Raw genomic sequence first — 12,051 nt, 5'->3', positions numbered from 1 at the left:
CAATCCATTGAAGCTAAAAAATCAGTAAAACCTTCATAATTAAATTGAGGAATATAAAGTCGTAAAATAAATTATCATTACGCGGAATTATTATAACTATAATGTACCAAACGATCGGTTGATTTTTCTATCATGTGATCACAAATGGATCTATTACTCGATCGCAATTTAAAAAGTTAAAAGCACGAGCTAAAGAATTATCAGGGTAAATTAGTAGTAGACTGCTACTAATCCAACTAGCATCAGACAAATTGAAATCGTTTAGTTTAGTTGACTATTTTGATTAGTTACCTCAATACTTATAATAGATTCACAGAACTGCATATATGTCTCATGAGCTCATCTTTCCGTATCTGTCGAACCATGCTCATGGATTTGTTGATTAGGCGGGAATGATATACAGATTAAGACTCCACATTTATGGAGGTAGTTTATGTCCTCAAAAACTTCCTTATGACTAAAATGCCCTTTGTAACCCTTATGACTTGCATAGAACAATCACGTCGGATGCTTACTACACACCCCTGCAACAAATATGTTGCAAATCCTCTTCTTATGCCACCAAAATACTTTTACTGATGATCGTCCTGGATAAGAACACAAGTCAGTTGCACTTATTCGCTGATATTTCTCTAATTTGCATCAAGATCCCAAACTACTCTGTAAATTTCAGCCTAGTTCAAATGATATTTGACTTACTTGGCTGATAAGGTGTAAAATTAAGGATCAAACAAATTTGTGGAAATTCATCGTTACCGTTGAGAAAAATATGCCAATATGGTGCAACTTTGGACGTCTCGCATTCTATCTACCGATGATGCACTTTCGACTCCACAGACCAAATCGCCACTATCGGCCGCACACGCTGTCAAATTTTTATTGGGCCGGCGGCAGGGGGGTGTAATCCCGCCAGTGAGACGGGGAGCATCGCGATCCGAGTAAAGTGTGTAGGACGTGAGATAACAGGACCAAAGGCCGGCTTAGTCCCTTAAAAGGAATACGAGATCCAATTTCTCTTTTATTGACGCATTATATGTATATAAAGATGTGTAGAAGTGTAAGAGGATAGAGATGAGTATTTACGAACTAACCTGATAAAATATCATCCTCCATCAATTTTTTATGAAGTCTGATATTCAATTATTGATTTTAATACAGATATTTTCGTAAATAAGTGATGGTTCAATACGGTTCATATATTGGGTGAAGAGAGGAGAGTGGGGTTACCGTTTTAATAATTATTGGTATACTTAGAAGAATATTTGTAAAGTATAACATCAGTTTTGGAGCTAAAAATAATCAGGTCCACGTAACATAACTTACAGATTGATCTTAACATCTATGCAAAAGTACATACTGTTGGTTCTCATTTCTCTTGGAAGCGACCCTCCTTTCACAGTGCCATTAAAAAAAAGAGTTTTCTGAGAATTTTCGATGCTACCATCAAAAACATTTTTGTTCTCCTTAGAAAAGTAGTTTTTTCAACAATGGAAAATTGAGTAAGTCATTTTTAGTCTTAGTGACCAACATAATTATTTTAATTTAAAGTAATATTTACTTCTTCTTTTAAAGCATCAACTTTATTTAATATGTCGTCCTAGTTCTTCTAATAAAAGACAATTTTGGATATTCAAAGCACGCTTAAAATTCTCACCTAAAACTTAATTTCGAATTAATTGTGGTAAAATAGTAATCGTAATAGCAGTTTTATCAAAGTTCTCGACCTAAAGAAAATATTAGCAGTCAGCAACGCATTGAGTATTTTAGTTAAATATATCAATGTGCTGGCATCCCCCTCAGGTAATGTTTTCTTAAGTTAAAGCTACTGTGCTGCTAAACTAAAAGTTATTGCAAGATATAGCTAACATATACAAAATATGGTCGTACCCGAAATAAAACTGTCTACCTCTTTGCAGACATATTCTACCACTTAAATAAATGTTTTGGAAACAGGACCCAGATTATCAAACTTGTTACCGTTTTTTTTTTATAAGTTGAAGCTGACTTGTGAGAAACGTCAAAATACTATGACACCTTCCGCACACTCAAGTAACAGTAAGGAGTAGAAAAATGTACTTATATGCTAAACTGGCCGAGTTTAAATTAATCCAAAAATAATCTTAACTTAACTTAACTTGTCTGACATTATTGTTTAATTATAGCTGTCTATTCGATTTTTAATATTTTTATAGAAATTATAGAAAGTAATCAATGACGTAACGCACACCTCCTGATTTACCCGTAGGGTGCGAAAAATTAATCATCCCCGAAATGACTCTTGAGAGAATTGCTCCCCCAATGGTTGGCAGGTGCGCTTGCGTTTCCCGTCAAAAACAAATGCACGTCGACGGGACCACGTGAAACCCGGATTCAGTTTGGCGTCGCGACGCATGGGACGTACACCTACCCTGCCGAACGACGCACACAGCGTGCAGTGCGGAATATGAATTCCGAATAAACTATTGCTCGCTTGTCATATTCGCCATAGTCCCAGCCAGTTTCGGATACAATTTGATGTTCTCTAAGTCTTTTCCGGTGCCAAGGGTTTTAATTTTTTTTTCTTTCTTAGGTAATGTGTAACTTGACGTACACTCTTGCCCATCCTTCGTTTTCACGAATCGTTCATTTATAGTGTTTTAAGTTAGTTATCAGAAACAAATACACAAAAATACAAAGCTACTAATAAGTAAGTACAACATTTGAAATTACACTGTGCGTAGTCTACGAATCAGTTGCCTTCCTCTGAGGTTCAGAATTGAGAACTCAAAAAGAGCTGAAATTTATTTAATCGAATATAAATAATATAAACTGGAACCACAACCTAATGATTTATTGTCCAGATTTTAGTATTGTCGTACCTGCGTATCGAAAACCATGTAAAGTTACTTTGAAGAACATTAAATTGCATTCTATAACGAACTGACTGAGTTGTAAAATTCCCGCAATGTCACTCAGCGAAGAATTGTATTTGAACGGAACAACGGACAAAGCGACCAAAAGTATATATCAACACTCCGCAACAGGCGAAAAGCACGTCCTTTTCTATCCTACGTCACCTGACCCATCTCTGACTTCGGACGAACGGAAGAGCTGGTGCCAAGCGTCATCTTCGAACAATGTAGGTAGCGTAAGTAAATAAAATTAACTTCGGGTAATGTAATGGGACTTTTACTTTGTGGTATTTCGTTACAAACAAATTAAAAATGGCAGGGTAAATTAAATTTATCCCAATTGTTGGAAGAACTGGGGGCTTAGTGAAGCGTGTAGCAGTCGAATATAGAGGCTTCTACATCTACTCCAGATGTCCAGCTCGATATGTTGACTGAAGCGTGATATATGATACATGATGTGATATTTTCTATAGATACCACTAAGAAAATGTCATAGGTAGAAGGGAATTAAGTAAACTCTATGTTACTTTAGTGTGTAACAAGAGCTCCAAATTGAAATTTCAAGTTTGGAACCATGAAGGCGAGTGCCAAAATTAGATAAATTTTTTATAATATTCACACATGTTTTTATTTCTATTACCGACGCATATTAAAATTTTGACCAAATTTTAAATAAATTCTCATTGAAATTCTTGAAGATTCATTTTTTGCTGACTTACAAAGTCCATTACGGCGTTTCTTGTTTTCTTAAGCAATATACAGAACAAAAATGTGCATGTCATATGTACAACCATAGTAACGTTCGGGGCAGCATAATTTTGCATTTTTGCAGAGCAAAGTTTTTATTTTTCTACTCCTCTAAGCAGTATTTTTTAAATTTTAAATAATTGTGGTTGCTGTATTGATAATTTGTTTGCTCTCATTTTTCTTTATGTCATGCAAAATAGATTATTGCCACTTCCGTCGCAGGAGTCGCAACGCCATTGTCCAAATAGATGGCCTCATATTCAATTGACCAGAAACCTATCGATCAAGGAAAAAAATTCAGACGCACGCGACGCTTTATGCTGCCACAATCTTTCTCGTATTGGCAGGTCTAAATTAATTTTGATGAAATAATGCAGACCACCCTTGGTTTGAGTTCGCTTAATTACGCGTGCTCGTAGTCTTGGACATTAATAACCTAAGATAGTAAAATCGAAAAATCTGCTTAGCTGTTCAGGTTTTTAATAATAATACAAAGATATCATATCAAGTAATATTAATTAGCCAAAACGACTACTTGTTTTTTTTCCTGCACTACAATACAGTACGATTCATCAACAACATCACTTTGATGATGTAGGAACTACAGGGTTTTGGAAACTAAAACCTTCTTGTCATAAATATGATCATTTCTAGCCATCAAGATGTTAAAATATAACACCGAAGCAAAGTTCAATTCCGCATAACTCATTTGTATCAACATTCCTCTCATATGAATCTTCGCAATCTTGAAAAGCATTGATATGCCATATCTTTTACCTAAAATAATGTTGGTTCAGGTTGCAGAGTGTCGAAGTTATCTTTGTAAAATGCTTATTCATTAAAATCTCATATACACATATTTTTCAAACTGGTACATGTCGCACTCTCATCTGAACTCAATTTCTGTATGAATTTTAGCAAAAACTCAAAGAAGTAATGAAAAAAAAATGGGGTGACATGTTATCCATTAACCCCCAATTTTTTCTGATGAATTTCTATGGACTATAAGTATATATTCTGGTAAATTAGTTTGATTCATGTTTTTTGTTTATTTGACGCTGTGTGGCGATTTCTTAACAGTTATCAAGGAAAAAACAAAAAATTTTACAATTTTTGCTTGATTAAATTAAAAAATATAATATAGAGCTAATGCTTCGAGAATTTTATATCGGATAACAACATAAACCTGCTTTTGAAAGATTACATTTGAAAAAAAAAGCTTTCAAATAAAAAGTGAGATAACGGAAGCCATATTTTATTCAATAGAATGTATATGGACTGAGCAATTTTATTTTATCGCCATATATTGTACCATTACGCATTACTGATAGCAGCATACATAGATGATAGTTCAGCAGAGATGACGTAGGAGAGTTTTGAAATTTTGGTCCTTATCATAACACGCACTCTCAATGCATAGTCATGTTTGATGTTACAAATGGAACGTCTCATAATTGTCCTACTAGCGCATTATCATGATAACTTTTGTATATTTATACCTAACTTTAGGCCCTCCTCTCAAATTTTTTTGTAAAATTGATGTATTCTGCAACTGTGTAGACACAGTTTTCAGTCAGAGGTTTCTCGTAAATATTTTTCAATATAAGTTTATTGCAAAGTGCAACTTTTTACGGAAACAGTACATAAAGGTAAATTAAGTGTTTTTCTTTCTAGTACAATAAATTTTGTTATTTTGATTCGAGTATTTTCTACAATAAGATGCAAAACTCGTCACTAGCCGTGTACCTATACCAGCTTATTCATAGAAAAACAGTTTTTGTTTTACGAGCAATTTAATATTTTCAAACAATTTTTCGAAAACAAGTTTCGCAAGACCGATCAATCTGGTAGCTTTAAGTTTGCAACCAGAGCTCCATTTACCACATTATTTCCTCGCCAGCCCATTTCCGACGTTTGACAAGTCTTTTAAGCACGTGACTGCGTTGAGGGTCGTCGTTCTCGGGCTTCAGTAAGATGACAATAATTGAAATCGCCCGCGATATCAGCAGCAATACGTGTGTGTGTGTGTGTGTGTATGTTGCCATCTTGCCAGACGCGTTCGTGATTTAATGCAAACTTCCTGTGTGTCCGCCTTCCTGCTTGTAACTAGAGGCTGAGGTTCCGTTACTAGAATGTTATTCTCAAACTGTGTACGCGATAGGAACAAAAGACGACCGCGTAATTGTAATGGATATGGACATGCCCTTGTTGAATATACATATTGTGTTTATACTAACCACCAATAATTTAGCGAGTTTTTATAGAAAATAAATAATCGATACTACCTTCACGAACTAAGAGTAGAGTATCGTATTTCTATCAATATTACACAAAATTGGTTAAAAAAAACTGGCTCCCTGGTCGTCCATTATTTCTATAGTTATGTAGAGATTGCATTTTATTTTTCAATATGCCTCAATTACCGTCCAGTCTAATTTTTTATCGCTTAACTCCTTCCTTTATAGGTGTATAAAGTTTTTCCATTACACTTTTCTTGTGGGCCGCCTTATAAACTGCTGAACCTCATCAAGAGAAACGATTTTCCAAGATAGCTTCATGGGCAAACAAAAAGAAAATGTTGGAGAACCGAAGATCAAACCAAGCATACTGAATTACCTGGTCTGTCGCGGTGGTTATCTCTCTCCCGTAAAAGGGGATGTAACTCAAATTCACCTCGATTTACAATTCAAATTCAAACAAACGGAAATTCTTATGATAGAACTATTAATATTTATTAGTGACTTAATGAACGCCGTTGTCTGTTTCAAATAAATTTATGATTACATGGATAATTCCTTCAGGTTTGCTATTTACGTTGTCCAGTTAATGACCTAATATATAAATGAATTTCCACTAAATCATCGACAAACAGTTTCGTTGTAATGGGATTAAATACCTGAGCGGATAAGAGTGAACGCTTTTGTGAACATAAATTGGAACATGGATAAATACTCTAATAAATATTCTAATTAGTAAGGAAAAATGGAGTTCATTCGCGCATAAAATAAAACATGAGATGATAAATGACAAAAGTCAAAATACCGTCGGTCCCAAACCAGTAACAGAAACGTCCGAAGTGACTCACGAGTGGTACTGCGCACGCTTGATCAGTGCAGTTATCATTCTATCAGTCTATCATTTGTTTTGCCATTGACTTGACATTGACTGCCATTTAAAAAAACCAACCCAGGAGGGATGGGAGGCACGGGTAATTCTTTTTACCCTCCTTGCAATTCCTCTTGATTTCTTCGCGCTTTTCTGTGGAATTGCTCTGAAATATTAAGCAAAAGTCCTTTGAACGACGAACTATCTCTATAAGAAAATTTTTTGTTTATTTTAAAAGTGCTATCAACTGGGATAATGTACTAAAATATCCCGTATATTTTCGATGCAAATAAGCATTTGTTTAATAAACGGAAGCTAAACGTAAAACAGACCGAACCGTCTCCATTCAGTCAAAAACTTTCCTAATAAAATTACAATTTATCCGGCACGATTTGGCGTAATTGGAGTCGCCATATAAGACGAAACCCGAGAAATTAAAGCTCTAAGTGAGACCGCGGCGCTTAGTTTCGTGTAGTTTGTCGTTGTTTTTGGCTAACGGCAACCACGACACCATCGAAGGGAGAAATTTGAAGAAAACTTTTACGGGCACGCAACTTCATGATTTGTCACGGAGCTGACTGAGATTAGGGGTTGCTTTTTGGGGGAAATCGTTGCTTTACGATTTTGGCGAAAGAAATGCGAAATTTGTGTACATAAATATGGGCGCTACTAGTCTAATACGGAAATGGTATTTAAAGAGCCATAAAGTCAACGGACCCTTGCTCCCTTTTTTTCAAATTATATCCTCGAATCAGTGCAGAAACTCACTGATCTCGGGGATGCCCACTTCTACTATTTCATTTTAGTTTGCTGCAAAATATCGAGACAAAAACACTGTTTTAAATGAATAATAGATAAAATAAATTTCTTTTAAATATGTTTGTATATATTTTTCCCTGAAGGTTACAAATAATAAACTCTCCTTTTAATGTGTTTTATTTACTATTAGAATGTTTTCCATTATTTGTTTTTTTTTTTGGTAAAACTGCTTTATAGGGCATGAGATTTTTGTATTAAACCCAAATGAAAAGTTTGTCTAGTGTTCGATTATGTTTCTGGCCATAATTCGTTATCACAGCATTTTTACAAAGCATTTTGCTTCTTTAACGTTAAATACAGTAAAATTATAAAAATGGTTTGTTTCCATTTCAAAAAATGTCCTTTAAAGATTTCTGTATTTAAATTTTTAATGTTACCCTTTGATCAGATTTTCATGAAATTATATTTTTTTACATGACAATTGTTTCGACAACATCGTGTCTTTATCAAATGTAATATTTACAAACTACCTGCTACTATATATACCGAAAAATGACCATAAAACGTTAATTAATGTTGTTGTGAGAATTTAAGATCAATAAGGGAGAGGTATTTAAATCTCATTGATCGTTAAGCAATACATTTGAATGTCTCATTTTGTTAATCTCCACGGCTTCTAATAAATTCAATTTTCTACGTTTTGTGGCTGTATGTAAAATATCAAAATTGCCGTCAAAAATGTGTTTTTCTGTGTTTAAATGTGTAGCATAATTAGAATCTAGACTATTGTTTTTAAACGGTCTTTTATGTTCGTTAATTCGTTTTTTGAAGGATCTACCTGTTTGTCCAATATAAATTTTGGGACAACATCCGCATTTCAACCTGTAGACACCTGATTTTTGAGATTTTGGATATTTCGTTTCATGGTTTTTTAAAAATTTTCGTATTGTGTTGTTAGTTCTGAAAGCTATTTTTAACCCACATGTTGACAAATGTTTTGAAACTTTTTCACTAGGTTCTTCTATGTATGTAATTGTGTTAAATTGTTCGTGTTCTGTATTAGATTTCGGATAAATAGAGTCTACTGTTTTCTGGATTTGTTTTTTATTTATAATTTTATCTGTAGTGGACGGATTGTAACTGTTGTTCAGTGTAATTTGTTTAATGATATTAAGTTCTTTGTTGTAATTTTCCGTTGAGAGTGACGTATTAAGAAGTCTGTGTATAAAAGAGTGAAATGCAGGCATTTTGTGTGTATAAGGGTGATTTGAGCTGTTACGTATGACGTGTGTGGAAAGTTTTTAAAAAACAATAAAACGAAATGTTCAAAATCTCAAAAATCAGGTGTCTACAGGTTGAAATGCGGATCTCTCGCTAAAATTTATATTGGACAAAGAGGTAGAAACGCATTAACGAACATAAAAGAGCGTTTAAAAACAATAGTCTAGATTCTAATTATGCTACACACTTAAACACAGTAAAACACATTTTTGACAACAATTTTGATATTTTACATACAGCCACAAAAAGTAGAAAATTAAATTTATTGGAAGGCATGGAGATTAACAAAATGAGACATTCAAATGTATTGCTTAACGATCATTTAGATTTAAATACTTAAACTTAAACTTAACCTAAACTTAAATTCTCACAACATTAATTAAGGTTTTATGGTCATTTTTCGGTATATATAGTTTGTAAATATTACATTTGATAAAGACACGGTTTTGTCGAAATAATTATCATGTAAAAATATATAATTTCATGAAAATCTGAACTTTTAGTTCTTATTTATTTTGATCACTCTATATTTATATATTTTTAATACCTCAAAAAAGGCCACTAAAGAAAAGCAAATAAATTAGAATATCGGAGAAATTGATAGATATATTTAGTCTTGCAAATGTCACTTTTGACCCAAAGTTTGAAATCTATCAGCAACAGTAAGACTGTATGATCTTATATAAGTAATATGTCTAAAATTTTTCGAAGAATTCAAAAATTATTTACTATATGGAGTGTTCTAATTAAAATAAGAACGTTGTTACTCATCGACGAAAATACAAACACCTTGTATATTCCAAAGGACTTTTGTTTCTAATCAGGAGTGGATTGTTATAGCTGTTGTCGCAGAATATCAGCAGCCATTGTTTTTATTTTTGGTGTTTGGTGATTACCTCCGTACCTTTGTCGTGTTTTTATGACTAAAATGTCCACCCACTGGTTAATTTCTATTTGCGGTCCAAAACTTGGAAGAGAAGATAACTGTTGAATGCCGCAAGGCGTCGAAAGTTAACATTTGCAATACAGGTGTCATTGGTGAAAACTTTCTCAAAGTTTCATAGTTGCTACCCCAAATACGAAAGAGAAAACGAACTGTAAACAGTCATTTTGTTTTTTTTTTTGGTTAGTTACCTTGACTATTTCGATATCTTTATTATTTCTTACAATGTAGGGGTTCCTAGATATTTTTTTTTATTTTTTATACTACGCTCAAAAACCCAATCCACTGCTACATTATTCAGCACATGGTTCGTGATTGTGACATCAGACTTCCGTTCGCCATAGATCCGAGTGAGAGTGCTGTCGCCTAAAGGTTCGCCGGATCCTGATACGTCTTAAAATTATAGCTGACCGCTGACTAAAAAGCATTTCTCAATATACTTATGTGGCCTCCAATCTTAGAACGATCATCAGGAACATACATTAGAACCTAAGTCGGTATTAGGAGCATCATAAACAAAGAAAGTGATCCTCCAGCCACAATAGGAACCGTGACTTGCCGGTTTAAAGAAGAGTTAAACTATAGACAATGCAAGATACCGGATAAGCATTACATTTCAAGGGAAATCAAAGCGTAATCCACTACTAACCAGATATTATTTCACTAATGGAGCGGTAGAAATCCAACACAATTATTATTTCGTTTTACAGCGTTTTCCCTTAAGACCTTCAAAAAACATTTCATTTGGTTGATGTTAAACAACCCATTGTAGCTCACCAAAAAGGAAAATTCAAGCGCAATTTGCAAATTGTACGACAGACCCCGTCGATCCAAGTTTTTGGTCTGTAATCCAGTGGCAACCGGCAAAAAAAGAAGCCCGGGACAATCATCGGGCCGTAACCGTAGCGCGAATTCTAATGCGAAATTGTTCCCGGAAATTTGGTCTCGCATGACAATTTCCGTTATTTGCATTATTTTTCATTGTCTGACAAATAGAATCATTTCCCTAACATTTTTTCGCGTTTCCAACTCCTTAAATAGATCCAAGATTTTGAAACGTCACGCTAGAAAATTACGAGTAATTTGTTTTCTGTCATCTGCCGCGATTAATGTTATATTTGGTTGTATCAGAGCTACATCGGCCAAGGGGAGTTTATTTAGTAAAGTAAAGTAAATACTAATGTAATTCTTATTTGATTTTATTTGTATTGTTATAAAATAACAGTGAATGAGTATCTTCACACTCACATACTCAAGGAGTCACGTGGTACACTTAATGGAAAAAGATATAGAGATAAAATCATTTGCAGTTATATTAAAGTCGTTAGTACAGTCAGGTTGATTCCTATGATGCTGGTTCAAAGACATAACAAATATTATTGTGTAACCGCAAATATTTCAGCACACAGTAAAATTTGTTGTAATATTTTAACTTATCAATTTATTAATTTCATAACTAATTTAGCTTATATCAATATAGTATGTAACAACAACAATGAGGGGGTGGGGTGTACCAGAATTGAGCACAAATCAAATAAAATTTTAAATAAAAATAAAAAAATGGACCCCAAAATTTTTGTGAAATATTAATTCACAATTGAGTGCAATTAAAACTGAAATAAGATAAATAGAAATTGAAATTAAAATACTGTAGTCCTGTTTTGTTTTGTACTAAAAATATTTTACAACACTCGAAATTAAATATTATTGCTTTTTACAAAACTTCTGGATTCCTCCTGCGTCGGTTTTAGTCGAAATTGCTGACGTTTCGCCAATCATCCTGTTGGCTTCTTCGGAGCTTGACTGAAACTGGCTCGTATTTTACTCTGTACCTGCTTATATATTGCTTGAGGGGGGAGGGGCTAATGAGAGGTATAAACTTCGTCTCGGATGACTGATTCCCAAATTGGTGACAGGACGAATTTTTGGTTGGTAGAAGAACTCATTACATGCAAGAATTTTAGTTTTATGAAAAAAAACTAATTTTGTAAAAAGCATTACAGTAGCCTTTGCAAGTTTCTTTGAAAAATTATTATATGTTATTTGTATATAAATATCTAGAATAAAATGAAAATAATAAAATATTTCTGTTTCTTCGAACTTTCTTGGGTTATTTTTGTCATCCTTCGATTTTTCCTTGTAGCATTACTTACGGTATGGAATAATAAACTCATCTTAATATATGTAATTGGTCTAACACTTTACCACATATTCGAAGGTTACGTGGTCTGTGTAGGAAATGGCCAAAGTGATGGATCGCAATTCAACAGCTTCAATTCGGTTTGGCGTCCTGACCTTGAGTGACTAAGTTTCAACGCCACAGAG

The 12,051-nt window shown here is 33.8% G+C and overlaps 1 protein-coding gene across 1 annotated transcript in view; it reads left to right on the top strand.

The window, feature by feature from the left end:
• Positions 1 to 2,658: 2,658 nt before the first annotated feature.
• LOC132704672 (gamma-sarcoglycan-like) overlaps positions 2,659 to 12,051 on the top strand; it is a 103,753-nt gene continuing 94,360 nt past the window's right edge. The window contains exons 1-2 of the mRNA XM_060674837.1: positions 2,659 to 2,686; positions 2,956 to 3,118. The gene's annotated coding sequence lies outside the window, so the exon portion shown is untranslated. The remainder of the gene's footprint in view (positions 2,687 to 2,955; positions 3,119 to 12,051) is intronic.

Source organism: Cylas formicarius, unplaced genomic scaffold, assembly GCF_029955315.1.
Source record: "Cylas formicarius isolate icCylForm1 unplaced genomic scaffold, icCylForm1.1 PGA_scaffold_7__23_contigs__length_41026272, whole genome shotgun sequence".
NCBI classification, from domain to species: Eukaryota; Metazoa; Arthropoda; class Insecta; order Coleoptera; family Brentidae; genus Cylas; species Cylas formicarius.
Note: the sequence above shows the minus strand (reverse complement) of the source record. Positions and strands in the feature narration are given on the sequence as shown.